This window comes from Globicephala melas, chromosome 6 (genome assembly GCF_963455315.2).
Source record: "Globicephala melas chromosome 6, mGloMel1.2, whole genome shotgun sequence".
NCBI lineage: Eukaryota > Metazoa > Chordata > Mammalia > Artiodactyla > Delphinidae > Globicephala > Globicephala melas.
The window spans coordinates 19,027,475-19,049,943 of record NC_083319.1 but is presented as its reverse complement, the minus strand read 5'-3'; positions in this window follow the sequence as shown (position 1 = coordinate 19,049,943).

The following is a 22,469-nucleotide window of genomic DNA, read 5'->3' as shown; positions in this document are numbered from 1 at the left end:
CATAGCATGACACTGATACTTCACTACCTTTAAACATACCTCACGACTGGAGAGAGGATGGGGAAGAATACATAATGCGAAGAGAGAAAGACCCCTTTCTTTCCACGTACAAAAAGAGAACTAAGACTCAGTGATTTTTAAGGAATTTGCCTAAGGTCACCGAACTGTTCATTATGGCTGGTGTGGGGATAGTGATGTTTATGCGCAGAAGAGGGGTGAGAGAGGAGGGCAATGACCTTTGGACTCAGTCTTCTTCAGCAATTCTAGGGTTGTTTCATGTTATATTGATAAAAAAGAGAAATGGTTTATCTTTCCACTACTCAAAAGCATTTTTTGTTTTTGGTGGAAAAATAAAAGGACAGCTTCCATCGTTGTGCAAAAATTTCCTTTTCTTGAAGTTCCTGTCATTCACATATACTAATCTCTACCTGGTGAAGCAGGATCACTTATACACTTACTTTTTTTCAATAAATATATTTTAAAATTATTTTTATTGGAGTATAGTTGCTTTACAATGTTGTATTAGTTTCTGCTGTACAGCAAAGTGAATCAGCTATAGATATACATATATCCCCTCTTTTCTGGATTTCCTTCCCATTTAGGTCACTACAGTGCATTAGGTAGAGTTCCCTGTGCTATACAGTATGTTCTCATTTGTTATATATTTTATACATAGTATCAATAGTGTATATATGTCAATCCCAATCTCCCTATTCCTCCCACCCCCCTTCCCCCTTAGTATCCACACATTTGCTCTCTATATCTGTGTTCAACAAATATTTTTTGAACAATTACTATATGCAGTATTTTAGGTGCTAAGGATACAGTGCCCACTAAAATGACTGTTCTTTCATTTCTCACCAAAAATGCTGTCTATAACATCTCTGAAGTCTCCAGTTCAGCTCCTCCTACCCTTCTATACCTTGATTCGCTTATGAAGAAGCAATGCTGGTGGCTGAAACATCTCACTCAATGTTCTTCTCCCCTTATCATCCACAGTAGGCCACTGCTGTTTCCCCCCTTCTGCAAAGGAATCCAGGAATTCCCCAAATTAACACAAGAGTAAGCACAATTAGACTTATTTAAACTCGGGAGAGATGTTTTTCTCATGAAGTAGTGGAAAACTTGACATCATATTTAAACTTAATCCAACTGCAGACAGATTTCTAAAGTTGAGAACTGAAATGTCAAAGACAGGAAAAAAGTGTTATCTCCATAGCTACCGTGCTCTGAGCTGAAGATGACTCATGAAAGATTGTGTGTGTGTGTGTGTGTGTGTGTGTGTGTGTGTGTGTGTGTTATCCTCAGATCCCTGACAAATTACTAGAACTAGGAACTTGAAAATTACAAAATGCTTGAACAACCAGAAAATGTGGACTAATTAGAGATTTGAGTTCTCTTTGGGTGTTTTGAAATTTTCTTGAAACATGTACAGAATTAAAAGTAAACTGCAGACATAAGGATTTTTTTTTTTTTCAATCTGATGAACACTTTTACATAGCATTTTTTTTAGCTTTCTGGTTTCCACTTTGCCACAGTTAAATTATTCACAAGCAGGCTGGAAAACTTTTCTGGAAAATGAGTTTTAGATTTCAAAATATGAAATTTTTTAGTCAGTAAAGTTTAAATTTTTTCTCCTGGTATAAACAGTATACATTTATATCATTTTTTTAAATTAGTAAAGAAATAACTATTGAATTAAGGCATTAGAGAAATTTGTTTTAAAATACGTTTGTTGTTTACACAATTTTTTTTTTTCTTATTGAGCTAATTTCTCTTTCCTCCTTTTCCTGGCTACTCACTTATGCTTTTTCTCTGACTTTGGAAAATTCTTACCAAACATCTTCTATGTGCCAGGCATTGGTGTGCCCTAAAATGAAAGTTGTCAAGTAGCTCATGATTTCACTAAAGAGCAACTTACAAAACTACAGGACCAGTGCTGTGACATGAGAGTCATGCTGAATGGAGAGAGGAGAGCCTAACTCTGCTTAGGAAACTGGGGGACTATTTCACAGAAGATATGCAACTCGTGTCATGCTTTGCAGGAAGCTGTCTAGCAGACGGCACATGAGGGTACTGCAGGCAACTGAAATTGCTCATACAAGTTCACAGATGCAGGAGAGAAGAGTATGGCTGGGATGCAGGAAAGGTCAAGTGAGTTGCAGTGAGAGATGAGGCCGTAGGGAGAACAATCATGAATAACGTGGCAGGCCATATAAAGAAGGCTTGTGACTCTGAGTATGTATTTTGGCCTCTCTGTCTTCCAACTTGTACAATTAGAACAATAGAAATTGGGTATGTTCCAAGATTGGTGAAATTAATGCGGTGTGTCTACATAACTCTCAAATGGCATGCTACTTGGAGGATGAGTTTTGTGTCTTCCCAGGACAGCATCCACAAGTTCATTAAGTAAAATGATGCACTGAGCTCTACTGAGAACTTCCTATACACCCAACGCAGAATCAGAGTGGGTGGAAGAGAGCTAAGAAATACCAAGTGTGTTTTATTCAAAGCAACACATGTATTGATCACGAAGAATACGCAGACCATTGTGCTAGGAACAGAAGGTACAAAGATGAATAAGATATTGTCCCTCCCTTCAGGAATCTCAGAACCCAAGGTACAAATTAGAGGGAAGGAAATGTCTCCAATTACTTCAATTGCTTACTCCCTTTGTTGAATTTCTACTATATGATACTCACTGTGTTTAAAGCAGGGAACAACACACCTTTTTTTTTTTTTTTAACTAATTTATTTATTTTTGACTGCACTGGGTCTTCATTGCTGCACGCGGGCTTTCTCTAGTTGTGGCGAGTAGGGGCTACTCTTAGTTGCAGTGCGCGTGCTTCTCATTGCAGTGGCTTCTTTTGTTGCAGAGCATGGACTCTAGGCACGTGGGCTTCAGTAGTTATGGCACAAGGGCTCAGTAGTTGTGGCTCTCAGGCTCTAGAGCACAGGCTCAGTAGTGGTGGCTCACGGGCTTAGTTGCTACATGGCTTCTGGGATCTTCCTGGACCAGGGATTCCCATTGGCAGGTGGCTTCTTAACCACTGTGCCACCAGGGAAGTCCCACAACACACCTTTATACCTACTGCATCATTTACCAAAAAACCACCTCTCTTCAAGAAGCTCATTATGTGCTGTCTAAATAATGTATATAAACAATGATAATACAAGGAGAATTATAGACAAAGAGGCTTTGAGAGAGTTTCCTTTAGGGTTATTCAAATGGAGGGAAAGCACCCTCTATAAAGCCAGAAGTTTTACAAGTACAGTCCCATAATTGTCACAATGATTCACCAAAACAGACATCCTTAGCTCCGTTTTCTGACCACAGAAATAGCTTGAAAAAGTTAAAGTATCTTGCCTAAAGATAAACGTTGCTTCGGGTAAGGGCTTGAACTTAGGTGTTTCTAGTTACATAGTCATGTTTTCTCCACTCTTTCCGGGCTACGTGGAATTAAGAAGAGCGTAGAGAAAGAAGCGGCATTCAAGAAAACCTGAGTCTGACGTTCTCTTAAAGACACAGCCTTATGTCAGAGACATGGTTCTTCTAGGAGAAGCGGATCCATCTGTCTCATGGTCCAAAGAGGTCAAACTCGAATAAAAAACAGCAGTGGAAACTTTCAGACTTAGTATGTGCAGATGGTCTTGTGTGCAGACATGGCATATAATGTGCATGTATCCTGTCTGGCTTGCTGGAAATCTGGTGCCATTCCTATGGCAGGAACCAGTTTGCAATCACTCCTATTTGTTTTCTGAACATTTATAATGACATTGGATAAATTAATATTAGTCCAGGTCCACCGTTCCTGGCCAGGGAATGTAGTAACGTAAGTCTCCAGTACTCCAAGTACACTTTTGGTTGAGAAGACCTATCCTAGTCTCTGGTATTAAAAACGTTATGATATGGGAAGTCCCTGGTGGTCCAGTGGTTAGGACTCAGCGCTTTCACTGCTGGGGCCCGGTTCAGTTCCTGGTCGGGGAACCAAGATGCCACAAACTGCGCAGCGCGGCCAAAAAAAGATGTTACAATATGAAAGCTTAGGATGTGACAGGACAGAGTGTAAGTGGACTTTAGTTTGAAGGCCTGTCATTTGAAATGTGGACAGAGCTATGAGAGGCCTTAGAGAAAAAATGAATATAGGATTGTAAGCAATGCCTGAGCTGACATTTCCCTTGTGGGGACTCCGGTAATGGGGCCCAGCTGCCCAACACGATGCTCCATTGAGTTGTAAGGGAAAACAACATTTTTTCAAACTGATATTGTGAGTTAAGATCCATGGCTGAATGCCGTGTGTTTTTGTACTTTACAACAATTCAAACCAGATTATTTTATACTGAAGCCACAGAAAAACAATCCCTACTGCCAACCCCCATCCTTCCTTCCTCCTGACAGATCTGCTCAAAATACAGGTTGGAAATGGGAGCTGTTTACCAAATTTTTCTAACTGAGGTTACATGATGAAAAGCTTTCATAGCAGAGCCTGAAGTATTAGGGATGCTTTTAATCAGTGTGTAGGATTGTAATTAATCCCAGGGTTGCCCCTCTTCCAGATGTTCAGGTGCAGGGCCATATTCCTCTAAGGGTTATGTTTGAGAACAGGCTGAAAGATCCCTCCACAAGAAAGGCTGGAGAATACAAAGAGATTTTTGCTGGGAGACAGAAAACTGGATTTTGTCTTGTTTCTATTATTCTGGGGTTGTTGTTCCTTCTACAAAATAAGGAGATTTGAGGAAGAATGACTGCACAGCTACTAGTCCATACAAGATACCGAGAGAATATGCAGACATTCTGAATTTAAGTGTTATTTATAGGTACTCCATAATCACTGAAGTCAAAGGCTAATGCAAGTTCTACTCACAGCTTTAGAATTCATAAAGTCAAATCTAGACAGCTATAATTAAATGTGTCATTCTAATAATTCTGTCTCGGTGTACTCATTTGTAGAATAAAAGGATGGACCTAGGGGTTTAAGTAGAGACTCTATGGCTTCCAGGACAAAGTCTAAACTCCCTGGCTTGTCAATCAAGTTCCTTCATGATCTGGCCACTTGACACCCTCCTGATTTCCTCCTTCAACCCCTCTGCACATTCACATGCCCTCAATCTTTTTCTTTTCTTGTTCACGTATTTTATTTTATTATTACTATTTTTTAACATCTTTATTGGAGTATAATTGCTTTACAATGGTGTGTTAGTTTCTGCTGTATCACAAAGTGAAACAGCTATACATATACATACATCCCCATATCCCCTCCCTCTTGTGTCTCCCTCCCACCCTCCCTATCCCACCCGTCTAGGTGGTCACAAAGCACTGAGCTGATCTCCCTGTGCTACGCGGCTGCTTCCCACTACCTATCTATTTTACATTTGGTAGTGTATATATGTCCATGCCACTCTCTCACTTCGTCCCAGCTAACCCTTCCCCCTCCCCGTGTCCTCAAATCCATTCTCTATGTCTGCATCTTTATTCCTGTCCTTCCCCTAGGTTCTTCAGAAACATTTTATTTTTTATTTTTTTAGATTCTATATATATGTGTTAGAATATAGTATTTGTTTTTCTCTTTCTGACTTACTTCACTCTGTATGACAGTCTGGAGGTCCAACCACCCCACTACAAATAACTCAATTTTGTTTCTTTTTATGGCTAATATTCCATTGTTTATGTGTGTCACTTCTTCTTTATCCATTCATCTGTTGATGGACACTTAGGTTGCTTCCATGTCCTGGCTATTGTAACATAGAGCTGCAATGAACATTGTGGTACAAGAGTTTTTTTGAATTATGGTTTTTCTCAGTGTATATGTCCAGTAGTGGGATTGCTGGGTCGTATGGTAGTTCTATTTTTAGTTTTTCAAGGAACCTCCATATTGTTCTCCATAGTGGCTGTAGCAATTTACATTCCCACCAACAGTGCAAGAGGGTTCCCCTTTCTCCACATCCTCTCCACCATTTATTGTTTGTAGATTTTTGGATGATGGCCATTCTGACTGGTGTGAGGTGATATCTCATTGTAGTTTTGATTTGCATTTCTCTAATGATTAGTAATGTTGAGCATCCTTTCATGTGTTTGTTGGCAATCTGTATATCTTCTTTGGAGAAATGTCTATTTAGGTCTTCTGCCTATTTTTGGATTGGGTTGTTTGCTTCTTTGATATTGAGCTGCATGAGCTGTTTATATATTTTGGATATTAATCCTTTGTCAGTTGATTCATTAGCAAATATTTTCTCCCATTCTCAGAACTGTCTTTTCGTCATGTTTATGGTTTCCTTTGCTGTGCAAAAGCTTTTAAGTTTCATTAGGTCTCATTTGTTTATTTTTGTTTTTATTTCCATTTCTCTAAGAGGTGGGTCAAAAAGGATCTTGCTGTGATTCATGTCCTAGAGTGTTCTGCCTATGTTTTCCTCTAAGAGTTTTATAGTGTCTGGCCGTACACTTAGGTCTTTAATCCATTTTGAGTTTATTTTTTTGTATGGCATTAGACGCCCTCAATCCTGATGCCAGAAATCTATATTAGTTTTTGCTTTTGTGCCTTCTGATAAGTTACTGCTTCTGCTTAGAATTTCCTTGCTTCCCTTATAAAGCTGGAGTAACAAACAGCATATTCTCTAGACACTGGCATTTTCTTAAGTAAATTCCATGGATTACCACTCTCAAAAATGTTTTTCTGATGTGTTGAGCATGGGTTTGAAGAGGAGAGGAGGAGCTAAGTCTCAATGATGAAGACATTAGGGAAAATGCTGTTTATTTTACCAATCACTTGAAAAACCACAAGAAGTATAATCAAGATTCTGAGAATTCTTGAAAAGGGGAAGTGTGTTTAAGCCAGCATTTTCCAAAGGCACATGATGACAAATTTTTTTCTCCTATACAAGAGCTACAAATACCCTTCAGTTCATAGTGGGAAACTCAAGTTAATATAGAACATACGTCACAGACAGATTATAAATTTTCAAGGAATTATGATATATGCTATCCTTATCAATAAATTTTAATTATTTTTTAAAGTTCAGGAAAATTGTAGTTGTAACATGAAATTGTAGGAAATAATAGTGACATCAGATATCTTTTACCAAGTTTCTCCCAATGATAATATCTTGCAAATTTATAGAACAATATCTACTCCCTTCCTTACCCCTGGTAACCACTGATCTGTTCTCTATTTCTAAAATTTTGTCATTTCAAAAAGTTATATAAATGGACTAATACATTATACAGCCTTTTGAGATTGACTTTTTTCACTTGGCATAATTCAACTGTATTGAGATTGATGAATGCATCAATAGTTTGTTTCTTCTTATTGCTGAGTAGTATTCCATGATATGAATGTATCACAATTTGTTTAACCATTCTCCTATTGAAGGACATCTGGGTTATTTCCAGTTTTAGACCATTATGAATAAAACTACTATAAACATTAGTATACTGGACTGGTTTTTGTGTGAATATACGCTTTCATTTCTCTGGGTTAAGTTCCCAGTAGTGAAAAGCCTGGGTCATATGATAGTTGAATGTTTAATTTTTTAAGGAAAGTGTCAAACTGTTTCCAGAGTTGTTTGAAGCTTTTATTATCTTTTTTTTTTTTTGCGGTAAGTGGGCCTCTCACTGATGTGGCCTCTCCCATTGCAGAGCACAGGCTCCGGACGCGCAGGCTCAGCGGCCATGGCTTATGGGCCCAACCGCTCCACGGCATGTGGGATCCTCCCAGATCGGGGCACGAACCCGTGTCCCCTGCATCAGCAGGCGGACTCTCAACCACTGTGCCGCCAGGGAAGCCCTATTATCTTTTTGATGCTTGCAGATCCTGTAATTATATCTCCTATTTCATTTCTGATACTGGTAATTTGTGTTGTCTCCTTTTTTTTCCCTTTGCCAATCTCACTAGAAGTTTGTCAGTATTACTGAAATTTTCAAAACACCATCTTTTGTTTAATTGATTTCTCTATTGATTTTCTGTTTTCAGGTCCACTGATTTCTGCTCTCGTCTTTTTATTTTCTTCTTTTGCTTGCTTTAGGTTTAGCTGGACTCTTTTTCTTTTCTAGCATATGCATTTACTGGTACACATTTCCTTCTCAGCCCTTCTTTAGCTGTGTCCCACAAATTTTTACATCCTGTATTTTTCATTTAGTTCAATGTATTTTTAAAAATACCATTGAATTCCTATTTGACCCCTGAGCTATATATGTGTGTATTGTTCATTTTTCAGGTATTCAGATATTTTCCTCTTATCTTTCTGTTTTTGATTTCTACTTTGATTCCATTGTTGTCAGAGAACACTGGGTGATTTCAAGTATTTTAAATTTGTTGGAGTTTTCTTTTTGTCCCAAGAGATGGTTTATCTTGATATATGCTCCATGGGCACTTGAAAAGAATGTGTATTCTGCTGTTGTTGGCTGGAGTAATCTTTAAATGTTTAGATACTATTGTTTGTTGATGTTGTAAATTCTTCTATATGCTTTCTGATTTTCTGTCTTGTTGTTCTATCAGTTGTTGAGAAAGGAGTGCTGAAGTCCTCAAACATACTTGTGGATTCGTCTAATTTTCCTTTTAGTGCCATCAGTTTCTGCTTCACATATTTTGCAGCTCTGTTGCTTGGTGTGTACACATTTTGGATTTCTATCTGTTCTTGGTGGATTGACCCTTTTATTAATTATATAAGAGCCCTTTCTGTCTCTGATGATTTTCTCACCCTGAAGTCTGCTTTATCTTACATTAACACAGCCACTCCTGCATTCCTTTGATTAATGTTTGCATAATATATTAATATCTTTTTCATCCTTTTATTTTCAAACTGTGTATATCACATTTAGGTAATCTTCTAATAGACAGAAATAAGTGGGTCATATTTTTTAAATTTTCTTTGCCAATCCCTTTCTTTTAATTGGTGCACTTAGATCATTTACATTTATTATAATTTTTGATATTTTAGGGCTTAAATCTGCTACTTTATTTTTTGTTTGTACTCTGCTTTTCACTTCTTTATTTTACTTTTCTTGCCTTTCTGTGAGTTTTTGAACATTTTCTATTATTACAATTTAATATATCTGTAGTATATTTGAGTGTATTTCTTTGTGGTTTCTCTTGGTATTATGTTACATATACATAAGTTATCACACTCTACTGGTGTCATCATTTTAGAAGTATAGAAAGCTTATCTTCCTTTAAGTCACTTTACCTTCCCTTGTTTATAATTGTTTTGAATATTTTTTCTACATATATTTAGAAACACAAGACAGTGTTAAAATTTTTGCTTCAGCCATCAAACTTAAGTTAGAAAACTCAATAGGGGAAAACATATTTACTCATATTTTTCCTCACTGTATTCTTTCTTCCTTCCTGATGTTCCAGGTTTTATTGTTTTCTTTCTATTTTGGAAAATTTCCTTCTTTTAGGGTGAGTCTGCAGGTGACAAATTTTTCTTAGTTTTCTTTCATCTGAGAATTTCTTGATTTTCCCTTTATTCCTAAAGGATATTTTCAGTACATATAGGATTCTGGACTGATAATTCTTTTATTAAGGCACTTCAAATATATTATATCCCTTCTTTCTGGCCTGATTTAAAAAATGCACTGCCATTCAAATTGTCTTTTTCCATATAAGTAAGGTCCCATTTTACTTTGGCTACTTTCTAGATTTTTTTTTGTCTTTAGTTTTCAAAAGTTTAATTATGATGTATGTTGATATGGATTTCTTTGAATTTACCCTGTTGTATAGTTTGCTCAGATTCTGGAATCTATAGGTTTAAGACGCAGGCCGAATTCTTGAAATTTGCAACTGGATTTCCTTGGACTACTTTTTCAGCTCTTGCCCTATTTCACTTTTCCTTTCAGCTTATACAAATGTTTACTCTTTTGTTATAGCTCCACAAGTCCCTGAGGCTCTGTTCACATTTTTTTAGATTGTTGTTTAGACTGGGTAATTTCTATTGTTCTATCTTCCTTTCATTGATTCTTTCTTCTGTTTCTTCATTCCATTGTTAAGCCTATCCACTGAGTTTTTCTTTTCAGTTATTCTATTTTTCAGCTCAAAATTATCACTTGCTTCTTCATATCATCTATTTCTTTGTAAAAACTTTCTATCCGTTTGCTGAGGCTTTTTCTTATTATTTCTTATTATTTGTTTCAATACTGTAATTGCCAATTAAAGTATTTCTATTAGAGCTGCTTTAAAATCTATGGCAGTTAAAGCTAACATCTCTGTCATCTCAATTTTGGCATTTTGGGCATTTTGGGATTGTTATTTTTTATTCACTTTGAGATCACCCTGGTTCTTTGTACAATGAGTGATTTTCCATTGAAATTGGGAGATTATATTATAAAACTCTGGGTTTTATTCAAATGTATTACTTATATAAGAACTGGCTTTCTCTGACACCGTCCTGGCAGAGGGAGGGAGAGCACTATCTTGTTACTGCCAGATGGAGGTAAAAATCCAGTTTTCTCACTTGGTCTTGGTTGATACCCAAGAACGGGAGGGTCATCATTACCGCTAGGCAGGAATCTGGCTCCCTATGTGATCTCCACGTACACTGCAATGGTCATGGTTTTATGATTGCTGGGTGATGGTTAAAGTCCTGACGCCCCACTAGGCTTTCTCTCATGCTCTTCTAGTGGGGAGGGAAATGGTGGACTGGATTAGAAAAAACAGGCATTCCAGATGGTCTCCAGGGACATGAGTAGGATGGTTCTTTACTAGCTGGTGGCGATGAAAGCCCTGTTCCCAACTTGGCTTTTCTGGTATCACCTCAGTCTTGGATGTTGGGGTGTTTTGTTACAGCATTGTGAGGATGGAAGTCTGGGATGCTCCTTGCTTGGTATTTGTTGATGTGGGTGTGGGTGGACCACCAGTTCTTCTGTGGTGTTTGGCTTCAGTAGATTGGTTATTGTTTAAAATTTTAATATCTTGCTAATCTGTCCCTTTTCTAGTCCTTTGAATAAGAGAATATGCTTTTGTTTGGGCTCTTTTTTTTCTGTGTCCATTGGTGTTTCCAGATTGTTGGCTTCTTCATCTCCCAGTTTTGGATATATGAGACGAAAAGAAAACCCAGGGAATGCCTCATCCTGTTGTTCCTTGAGTCCTGAGTTTCCCGGCTTGTGTGTCTTCCTTTACTTAACTTTCAGAGTCTTCTTATGTATGGCTAATGTATAATATCTAGAGTTTTTTGATACTTATTAGGAGAAAATTAAATTAGGTCTACTCCTTCCCTGAGATGAAAGTCCTTTATCAATAATTTTAAGCCAACATTTTAAATGCTTATTACCTCCAAGCACAATATAATGTACTTTTTTCAGACTTTATTTTTAGAGCAGTTTTAAGTAATATGATATTCTTTGTACACTATTTTATTTTGTCCCTAATAAACAATGTGTGAGATATTATCTCAATTTAACAGGTGAGGATTGAGGTTCAGAGAAGGTAAGGGACTTAGCTAAGCAAAATGCAAAGTTGGGATTTAAACCTAATGTCCTGCATGTATTCTTCCTAAGATGACTCAATTTTAAAGTCATGCTGTTAGTTCTGATCTCTAAAGGACTGCTGGTCTACTTCTGGAGCTTTTTGTAATTCTTGATGACTGAAAGAGAAATTCTAAGTGAATGATAAAAATGGCAAGAGATCCAGGAATCAGGACACATGAAAGGTAACTGAAGGAAACAAGATACTGAAGAGAGAACACAGTGTCTTCACATCTTTGAACAACCCTCAGGTGGATGACACACTAACTATTATGTGGGTCTCAAGGGAACATGACCAGGACTAGTGATTAAATGTTACAAAGACACAAAGTTCACTGTAAGGAAAAGCAGTTGCAGATCTGAAATGAAGATTAATTGTTCCTGGTGGTAATGAACCCCCAGTCCTGAGTGATTTCAAGCAGGAGCTGGATTAATGTTCTGTTGCTCAGAGATATACAGAGGTTTGGCAGATATGATCTCAAAGCCCTCTCTATTCTTACGGTCTTTAATGTAGGCTCCCATGGAAGAGCTATGTGATATTGGACATGTTACTTCTTTCTCAACTTAATTTTTCTCTTCTATAGAACGGGGATAATAATAATACCAACTTAATCATAAGACGATTGTGAAGAAAAGATAAGATGATGTGTGTAAAAAGTTTAGTGCTATGCCTGCCATGTATAAACCACTGAATAAACAGCAGTGGTGATGATGATGATGATGATAGTGTAGATTCTGAAGGTACTGCAGGATCTCTGAAGGGTTCAAGTTATTGTTGTAGAGAAGACAGTTTGAGGAACTGATTAATAGAGTTTTAAATAATAAAATAGATTTAAGTAAAAAAAATTTTACTATACCCAACCTGTCCATGAATATTTTATCATTCTAGAACTGACATGAACTTATCATTAATACTTAAAATGTCTTGTATTTGTGATACATCCATGCATAGAGCAAATACACAATGAATGCCACTCATTTACAGGCATATGCTAATTCAGATCCTTCAAACTTTGTCCATCACCTGAGTCAACCAGTCTCCGCCTTCGAATTCCTCTTTGATCTTTGACAAGTCTGTTAATATCTCTTAGATTACAACTCTCTCTTTTACAAAATGAGATTTAGGGGCTTCCCTGGTGGCGCAGTGGCTGAGAGTCCGCCTGCCGATGCAGGGGACGCGGGTTCGTGCCCCGGTCCGGGAAGATCCCATGTGCCGCGGAGCGTCTCGGCCCGTGAGCCACGGCCGCTGAGCCTACGCGTCCAGAGCCTGTGCTCTGCAGCGGGGGAGGCCGCGGCAGTGAAGGGTCCGCGTACCGCAAAAAATAAAAAAGAGATTTAGAGAATCTCATCTCTACTCTGTGACCTAGCTCTGGGATTTGGTTATTTTCCATTTCAAAATGAAGTCATATATCTTAAAAAGGTCAGAAAAAATTGTTCATTTCACTCAATTGGCCATTTTTTTCTTCCCACTGTCTGTCTCAGAGTCACCAATCAAAGGATTTCATATTATCAGGTCAGGGAAAGCCCGCACTGTAGCCAGATTCCTTTTCCATTTTTTTTCAGTTTTAGAAGCAGTGATTCCACGGACCACTGCCATCCTGGCTGGGCTTCGCTTTCATAGATGAATTAGCTATTCCCAGCATTTCTTCTTGCAAAATTCCTAAGCCTGTGGGGAAGAAGTTAGTCTTGCTTATTTCACTTTCCTCTTGAGAGGAAAAGGCTTCAAGGAGTTTGAGAATTGTGACTGGTTCCAAACAGACACTTTCACAGTTAAATCACTTTTAACGATGAAACATTTTCCAGACAATCTGTTTCAGCATTTCCATCTATTTAAGCACTGTAGGCATCAAGAAGGTGACTGCTTCCTACAAAGGAGTTCTGTAAGAAGTCACAGCCTTCTAATGGCTGTGGGGTATGCCCAGTCGTAAGAGCTATTTCCGACTATAAGTCTGTGGTGAAAACATCTTTGGAGAAACATTTACTTCTATTGCCTCTCGCCCAGTTGATGGTACCCACGTTTCCCAGTAACTCAAATCAAAAATCTCCCCACTCTCTCATTCCTCAAGCAATTACTCTCTATGTCCCGTACATTCTACATTTTTTTTCTTATATTTAGCACCTCTTCACTATTAACACTTCCGGTAAGCTGGACTACTGCTGGGACTATTATAAGAGCCTGAAATTCGGTCTCCTTGCTTCACTGTTCAGTCTCACTCTGTGCTTCAACCTCATTTATGCTAGTTGACCAAGCCATCACTCTTAGTTATAAATCTGGGCACAGTCATTCCCTTTCTAAGTCTTCAGTCACTTTCCATCCCCTATAGGACAAAGCTTACGTCTCATACACAGCATGCTGGGTTTCTCATGATCCATCCTGTTCTGCTTTGCCAATTTTATTTCCATTAAGAACCCTTTTGTATCCAAAATCTAAACCACTGAACTACTGGCATTTTATAAATATGCCTTTATTTTGTAATTCTATTCCCTTTACATAAATGACCTTCCCCTTAAAATCCTGTACCTAGCAAACTCATACTTTTTCACCATAAAGCATCACTTTAATTATAACCTCTTCTGAATATCTTCCCTGAATACCCAAGCAATTTTTTTCCTATGTGCCTACTGCACTTTCATAAAAGTATGCTATTATAGTTATTTTTATCATTTTTCTTTTATAGACTAGACACTACAGACACTAGAAGGAAATAAGCAATCTCTTTTCCTCTTTTTATGCACAGATCTTTTTTTTTATTAATGTTTTAAGAAACAATAAATACATATATTTTTGTGGAAAACTAGCTATTTATTATTCAGATGTAAGAGCATTTGAGGGGAAGTAACTTTGGCCTATTAAATGGCAACAGCCTATGACTGGAGTCTCTGTTGATGGCCAGGCTATAAAACTGCAAGGGGTTATGAAGGATTCAGCTGAAGGTTGATTCCAAGATACCTGGGGGCTAGGGTTGTTAGTAAATCTTGCTCCTATGAAAGTCCTGATCAGAGATTAGTCATCAAGGAAGGAAGTCATGCCTGTATTTCTAACATTTATCATTCTACTCTGTTTCTGGACATGGAAGGAATATTTTTGTGGGAATAAATATGCAGAATAAGAGAGATCAAGAGTCAACCAACCCTTCTACTCCCAGGTGTAGGAATCCCAGGTGTAGGAGTGTAGGGTCTTTGATGACTCACACTGGGAGAAAGAGAGCAGAGGTAGCTAGAAGCCAGGCACTACTGTCCCTCCACGTGGTGGCAGCACCGCTAGACACTCTACCTTGATGGAAAGTATAAGCAACTCGGCTTGTTGAGCCACGTGAAGATTCAATTATAAAGGACTGTTCAACAGAACAATGGAGAATAAGCAGGATCTAAAAGTGACTGACCAGCAAAGGAAATGGCACTTGACCAAAAACGCGAGGGAATTCCCTGGTGGTTCAGTGGTTAAGATTCAGCACTCTCACTGCTGGGGCCCCGGGTTCGATCCCTGGTCAGGGAACTAAGATCCCACAAGCTGTCTGGTGAGGCCAAAAAAAAAAAAAAAGAGAGAGAGAGAGAATGTGAAAAAAAAATGAGGACTCTTCCAGGCATCCTCATAGAGGAGGTTTATTACATGCTACCCGGTTCTCTTGAGTTTCAATACCGGGGCAGAATCAGCTACACTGTCAAGACCTCTCCTGCCTTTCATGCCTCTGTCCTTTCTTTGTGTTCATTCCTCCACCAGAAGATTTTTTAAGTCTTAACTCAAACCCCATCTCTTCCAGGAAACATCTCTGATAATCTTCTACAAACTCTAATCCATATGATTCCCCTGCCTGGGGTCAGAGGCCAAGTGTTGTGCTTCTAGAAGCATCTCCCATAAAATACCTCCTCCCTTCTTAATTGTATCAAACATGAAAATTTGCTTGATCCCTCAGTATCTCACAAACTCTGACCCTTATTTCTATGAGAAAACAGAGACACAACATTGCAAAAGGCTTATATCAGATTCTTTTATGATGTTTGCTGTGATGGAGGTGTCAAAGAAAAAACAGACCTCTCCACACTTGTTAAAGGTGGAAAAAACAAATTTTATTAGGACTCCTGTAGTAGAGAAGAGAGACGTCAGTATAGACTGAGCTCAACTCCAGCTATGACACAGGTAACTAAGGTTTTTACAGGGGATAACAGATATAGAACAAAAAGGGACTATGGGGAGGTGAAAAGGGAGGAACAAAAAAAGGACTAGAAGAAGATGTAAAAATGGAAAATTTAAAAGGGGGTAAGTGGAGGATTACTGAAAATGGCTTGGAGAGATGGGTTGAGACAATGTACATTTTGAGTTTGGTAGACGTGCATTTTCTTGAGCACGGGGTCTCAGCACGGGGTCTCAGATCATCTTTAGAGACATAGTCCAGTGTAGGTGGAAGCCACGCTAAAGTTTGGTCAAATATTTTAACGCAGTGTTTGGGCAACTCCTTTGTGCTACGGGGGAGTTCATGGTTCATATAAGAAAGAGCAGAAAATACAGAAGGAATAAGGGAGGCGCTACTATAGGGAGTGTGGTAGACAGAATAATCTCCCCAGAGATGTACACATCCTAATCCCTGGAACCTGTAACTATGTTACCTTCCTGGACAAAACGGACTTTGCAAGTGTGATTAAGGATTTTGGGATGAGTAGATGACCCTAGATTATCTGGTTGGGTCTTATAAGAGGGAGTGTCAGGGTTAGAGAAGGTGATGTGATGACAGAAGCGGAGGTTAGAGAGAGAAAGCGATCTGAGAATGCCACAGACCTTGAGGATGGATAAGGGACCAGCACCAAGGAATGAGGTGGCCTTTAGAAGCTGGACTCGGCAAGGAAATGGATTCTCCCCTAGAGCCTCCAGAGGGAACACAGCCTGCAGACACCTAGATTTTGCCCTGTAAGACCCATTTCAGACTTCTGACATCCAGAACAGTAAGACCATTAATTTGTGTTATTTTAAGCCACTAAAGCTTGTTTGTGTTTGTGGTCATTTGTTACAGCAGCAATAAGACAACACAGGACAATAAACAAGAGCCTCCAACTGCCCATTTCACCATTACCCCCGGACCCTGGCATCACATCCTGAGGGCTGTAGCCTCCAGGGGACTGAAGGAAAGTGTGTGCACTGGGGTTTAGTCCTAGGAGCACAATTACTCGGTAGGACAGGAACATCGTTGATATTCATTTCATCAGGAATGTTCTGGCATTTGCTCTGTTGCTGCGGTTTTGATATTAATATTAAATATCTTAATGCAATCATCATTTTATCATTTGATTACATTTCCTTGGTGAATCAAATTACTCCCAAGCTAATTGACATTTAAGGATAGAGTGCACACTCCCTACATTGGTTTACTTAAACAGGAAAATGTTGAGGTGATTAGCACAAGAGAAAGTTAATTTTTAAGCTATTTCAGTAGCCTTTTCACATCTGCCAATAAACTCTATGCCAAAAGCAATATTGGCTGGGACACTGGAAGAATGTGCTAGCATTTTCAGACAGGCTGCAAACTACCAACCAAGTTTACTGAGCAGCCTTGTTACTCAAGCCACAGAGATGGTAATTCTTTCCTCCAGGGAAATCATATGTTCCCCTTCCTTGTTACTTCTCGCCTCTACTGTGCAAGTTACAGTGGCCAATGCTTAGCATATAACGTCCTGGAAATGTGGCACTGTGTATTTCGTCAGTTCCTCCTCTGAGCCCTAGTTCTGTCCCCCACCAGACCTCATTCTTTCACATTGATGTAACTGAGTTACAGACTCAGGTTTGAAGTAAGATGTCAGGGTGCAAATAATTGCCATGATGCTTAGAGCTACTGGGAATAAAGGGCATCTTATAAGCCAGAAACTGTGCTATGCATTTTGTATTTATTTCGTTTATTCAACCTGACTTTTCATGTATTTAGTCTGACATTGGTTAATGACGTTTGCACTATTGGTTGGAGTCACAGTTGGGCTTGGATGGTAGGAAGCCAAGATTCCTAATAGCTGGTAGGGTTTCAGGGGTAATGTACGCTTCCGCTCTCTTTGTCCCGAGAAACAGATCTTATTCTCTTATTACAGAGCACGGGCAGGGGGAGTGTGCCACATGAGGCATATAGAAAGAATGATGCCAAACATTTATGGAAGAGCATATGGGCACACAGACAGTTTGAAACACTCTTTGCAGATTAGGCTTTTTAAATATATACAGCGTGAACGCTGGAATTATACTGTCTAGTTTGGTCCTGTCTCCACCGGTTCATTCATTCAAGCATTCATTCATTTATTAATTCAACAACTGTTGACCAATATCTGTGAGCACACCTCTGAGTATTGGGGATACCATTTGAACAAAACAAAGTTGTTTCTTTCACGAAGTTTATATTCCAGTGGGAAAAAAAACAGGCAAAAACAGCAACAGCAACAATAAAAACCCACTTATATTAATATAATATATGTCCAAGGATGATAACTATTATGTGGAAAAATAAAACAGGGATGGAGATGGGGAGAAACAAACAAACAGAAGTTTTCTCTGGAGGCAGTGATGTTTGAGAAGAGACCTACATAAAGTAAGAGCTGCATGACACATTTCTCTCTGGGAAGAGAGTTTCAGGTTTAGGGATAACAAGTACAAAGGCAGGCTTCGGAGTAACAAGTGGGAGTGTGTCAGGCTAGTGGCTTAGGATGGGCTGCCCAGATTCCCTTATAAGTGATGCATTAAGGAAGTGCTCTCAGAAGGAACCTAAAAAGGAGTAAGGGAGGTGGGGCAGGAAAGGGTGAGAATTCAGGCAAATTCTTGCCCTCAGCATGATCTTTCCTGGAGATTCTACTATTCCCCAAGAAGCCTGGGAGGCAAGAGGGCTAGCTCCAGGCATGCAAAGACAGTCCTTTAAAGAAGGTCTCAGGGGTCAGCTGTTAGAGGGTATGGCACCCAGAAGCTGCAGGATGAGCACAGAGAAACAACAGAAGGACACAAGGGAATCCGGTGGCGCATAGACTGTGTCTGCTTGAGTCAGCACACTGGAGACAATGAAAAAGAGCAGAGGGGTTGAAAACTGCGTCAAGGAGAAGTCTGGGGACCAGATCGTGGAAGGACTTTGAAATTTTACTTTATTGATAATGCAACATATTGGAGATATTTTGGCATGATAGTGGCACACTCACCTGATTTACATTTTAAAAGGGTCAAATAAGCTACTGTGTGAATCATAGCCTCAGAAGAATAAGAACAGAAGCACAGAGCTCGCTAGGAGGCTAGCGTAGAATTCCTGAGGGATTATGATCTTGGATATGCACTGTCCAACACAGAAGCCGCTGGCCAAATATGGTTACTGAGCACTTGGAATGTGGCTCATTCAAACTGAGATGTGCTGTAAGTGTAAAGTAAGCATCAGACTTTAAAGGCTTATTAGGAGGGAGACCTTCAAGATGGCTGAAGAGTAAGACGCGGAGATCACTTTCCTCCCCACAGATACACCAGAAATACATCTACACGTGGAACAACTCCTACAGAACACCTACTGAACGCTGGCAGAAGACCTCAGACCTCCCAAAAGGCAAGAAACCCCCCACGTACCTGGGTAGGGCAAAAGAAAAAAGAAAAAACAGAGACAAAAGAATGGGGACGGGACCCGCACCAGTGGGAGGGAGCTGTGAAGGAGGAAAAGTTTCCACACACTAGGAGCCCCTTCGTGGGCGGAGACTGCGGGTGGCGGAGGGGGGAGCTTCGGCGCCGCGGAGGAGAGCACAGCCACAGGGGTGCGGAGGGCAAAGCGGAGAGATTCCCGCACAGAGGATCGGTGCCGACCAGCACTCACCAGCCCGAGAGGCTTGTCTGCTCCCCCGCCGGGGCGGGCGGGGCTGCGAGCTGAGGCTTGGGCTTCAGTCGGAGCTTCGGGAGAGGACTGGGGTTGGCGGTGTGAACACAGCCTGAAGGGGGCTAGTGCGCCATGGCTAGCCGGGAGGGAGTCCGGGGAAAAGTCTGGACCTGCCGAAGAGGCAAGATACCATTGTTTCGGGGTGCACGAGGAGAGGGGGTTCAGACCACCGCCTAAACGAGCTCCAGAGACGGGCACGAGCTGCGGCTATCAGCGCGGACCTCAGAGACGGGCACGAGACGCTAAGGCTGCTGCTGCCACCACCAAGAAGCCTGTGTGCGAGCACAGGTCACTCTCCACACCTCCCTTGCGGGGAGCCTGTGCAGCCCGCCACTGCCAGGGTCCCGGGATCCAGGGACAACTTCCCCGGGAGAACACACGACGCGCCTCAAGCTGCTGCAACGTCATGCCAGCTCTGCCGCCGCAGGCTCGCCCTGCACGCCGTGCCCCTCCCTCCCCCCGGCCTGAGTGAGCCAGAGCCCCAGAATCAGCTGCTCCTTTAACCCCGTCCAGTCGAGGCAGGAACAGATGCCCTCAGGCAACCTACACACAGAGGCGGGGTCAAATCCAAAGGTGAACCCCGGGAGCTGTGCAAACAAAGAAGGGAAAGGGAAATCTCTCCCAGCAGCCTCAGGAGCAGCGGATTAAGTCTCCACAGTCAACTTGATGTACCTGCATCTGTGGAATACATGAATAGACAACGAATCATCCCAAATTGAGGAGGTGGACTTTGGGAGCAACTGTAGACTTGGGGTTTGCTTCCTGCATCTAATTTGTTCCTGCCTTTATGTTTATCTTAGTTTAGTATTTAGAGATTATAATCATTGGTAGATTTGTTTATTGATTTGGTTGCTCTATTCCTCCTTTTTCTTTATATATATAGATTTTTCTTCCTTTTTCTCTTTTTGTGAGTGTGTATGTCTATGCTTCTTTTTGTGATTCTGTCTGTATAGCTTTGCTTTCATCATTTGTCCTGGTGTTCTGTCTGTCCTTTTTTTTTTTTGTATAGTTTTTAGCTCTTGTTATCGTCAGTGGATTTGTTTTTTGATTGGTTGCTCTCTTCTTTCTTTTTACTAATTTTTTATTTTTAATATTTATTTTAACAACTTTATTTTATTTTTTCTTTCTTTCGTTCCTTCTCATTGTTCTTCTGAGCCATGTGGTTGACAGGGTCTTGGTGCTCCAGCTGGAGGTCAGGCCTGTGCCTCTAAGGTGGGAGAGCCAAGTTCAGGACATTGGTCCACCAGAGACCATCCAGCCCCACGTAATATCAAACGGCAAAAGCTCTCCCAGAGATCTCCATCTCAACACTAAGACCCAGCTCCACTCAATGACCAGCAAGCTACAGTGCTGGACACCCTATGCCAAACAACTAGCAAGACAGGAACACAACCCCACCCATTAGCAAAACGTTAGTCTAAAATCATAATAAGTTCACAGACACCCAAAGCACACGACTGGATGTGGTCCTGCCCACCAGAAAGATAAGATGCAGCCTTATCCACCAAAACACAGGCACTAGTCCCTCCACCAGGAAGCCTACACAACCCACTGAACCAACCTTAGCCACTGGTGGCAGACACCAAAAACAATGGGAACTACGAACCTGCAGTCTGTGAAAAGGAGAACCCCCAAACAGTAAGTTAACCAAAATGAGAAGACACAGAAACAAAACAGATAAGGAGAAAGGTAAAAATCCACCAGACAAAAGAAATGAAGAGGACGTAGGCAGTCTACCTGGAAAAGAATTCAGAATAATGATAGTAAAGATGATGCAAAATCTTGGAAATAGAATAGAGAAAATATAAGAAACATTTAACAAGGACCTAGAAGAACTAAAGAGCAAACAAACAGTGATGGACAACACAATAAAAGAAATTAAAAATTCCCTAGAAGGAATCAATAGAAGAATAACTGAGGCAGAAGAACAGATAAGTAACCTGGAAGATAAAATAGTCAAAATAACTACTGCAAAGCAGAATTAAAAAAAAAAAAAAAGAATGAAAAAAATTGAGGACAGTCTTAGAGACCTCTGGAACAACATTAAAGTCACCAACATTTGAATTATAGAGGTCCGAGAAGAAGAAGAGAAAAAAAGGGACTGAGAAAATATTTGAAGAGATTAGAGTTGAAAACTTCCCTAATAGGGGAAAGGAAATAGTCAACTAAGTCCAGGAAGCACAGAGAGTCCCATATAGGATAAATCCAAGGAGAAACATGCTGAGACACATACTGATCAAACTATCAAAAATTAAATACAGGGCTTCCCTGGTGGCGCAGTGATTGAGAGTCCGCCTGCGAATGCAGGGGACATGGGTTCGTGCCCGGTCCGGGAAGATCCCACATGCCATGGAGCAGCTAGGCCCGTGAGCCATGGCTGCTGAGCCTGTGAGTCCGGAGCCTGTGCTCCGCAATGGGAGAGGCCACAACAGTGAGAGGCCTGTGTAACGCAAAAAAAAAAAAAAAAAAAAAAAAATTAATACAAAGAAAAAATATTAAAAGCAGCAAGGGAAAAACAAAAAATATATACAAGGGAATCCCCATAAGGTTAACAGCTGATCTTTCAGCAGAAACACTGTAAGCCAGAAGGGAGTGGCAGGACATATTTAAAGTGATGAAAGGGAAAAAATTACAACCAAGATTACCCAGCAAAGATCTCATTCAGATTCAATGCAGAAATTAAAACATTTACAGACAAGCAAAATCTAAGAGAATTCAGCACCAAAAAAACAGCTTTACAACAAATGCTAAAGGAACTTATCTAGGCAGGAAACAGAAGAGAAGGAAAAGACCTACAATAACAAACCCAAAACAATTAAGAAAATGGTAATAGGAACATACCTATCAATAATTACTTTAAACATAATGGATTAAATGCTCCAACAAAAAGCCATAGACTGGCTGAATGGATACAAAAATAAGACCTGTATATATGCTGACTACAAGAGACCCACTTCAGACCTAGGGACATATAAGGACTGAAAGTGAGGGGATGGAAAAAGATATTCCGTGCAAATGGAAATCAAAGTGGAGTAGCAATTCTTATATCAGACAAAAGAGACTTTAAAATAACAACTATTGGGCTTCCCTGGAGGCGCAGTGGTTAAGACTCTGCCTGCCAATGCAGGGGACACGGGTTCGTG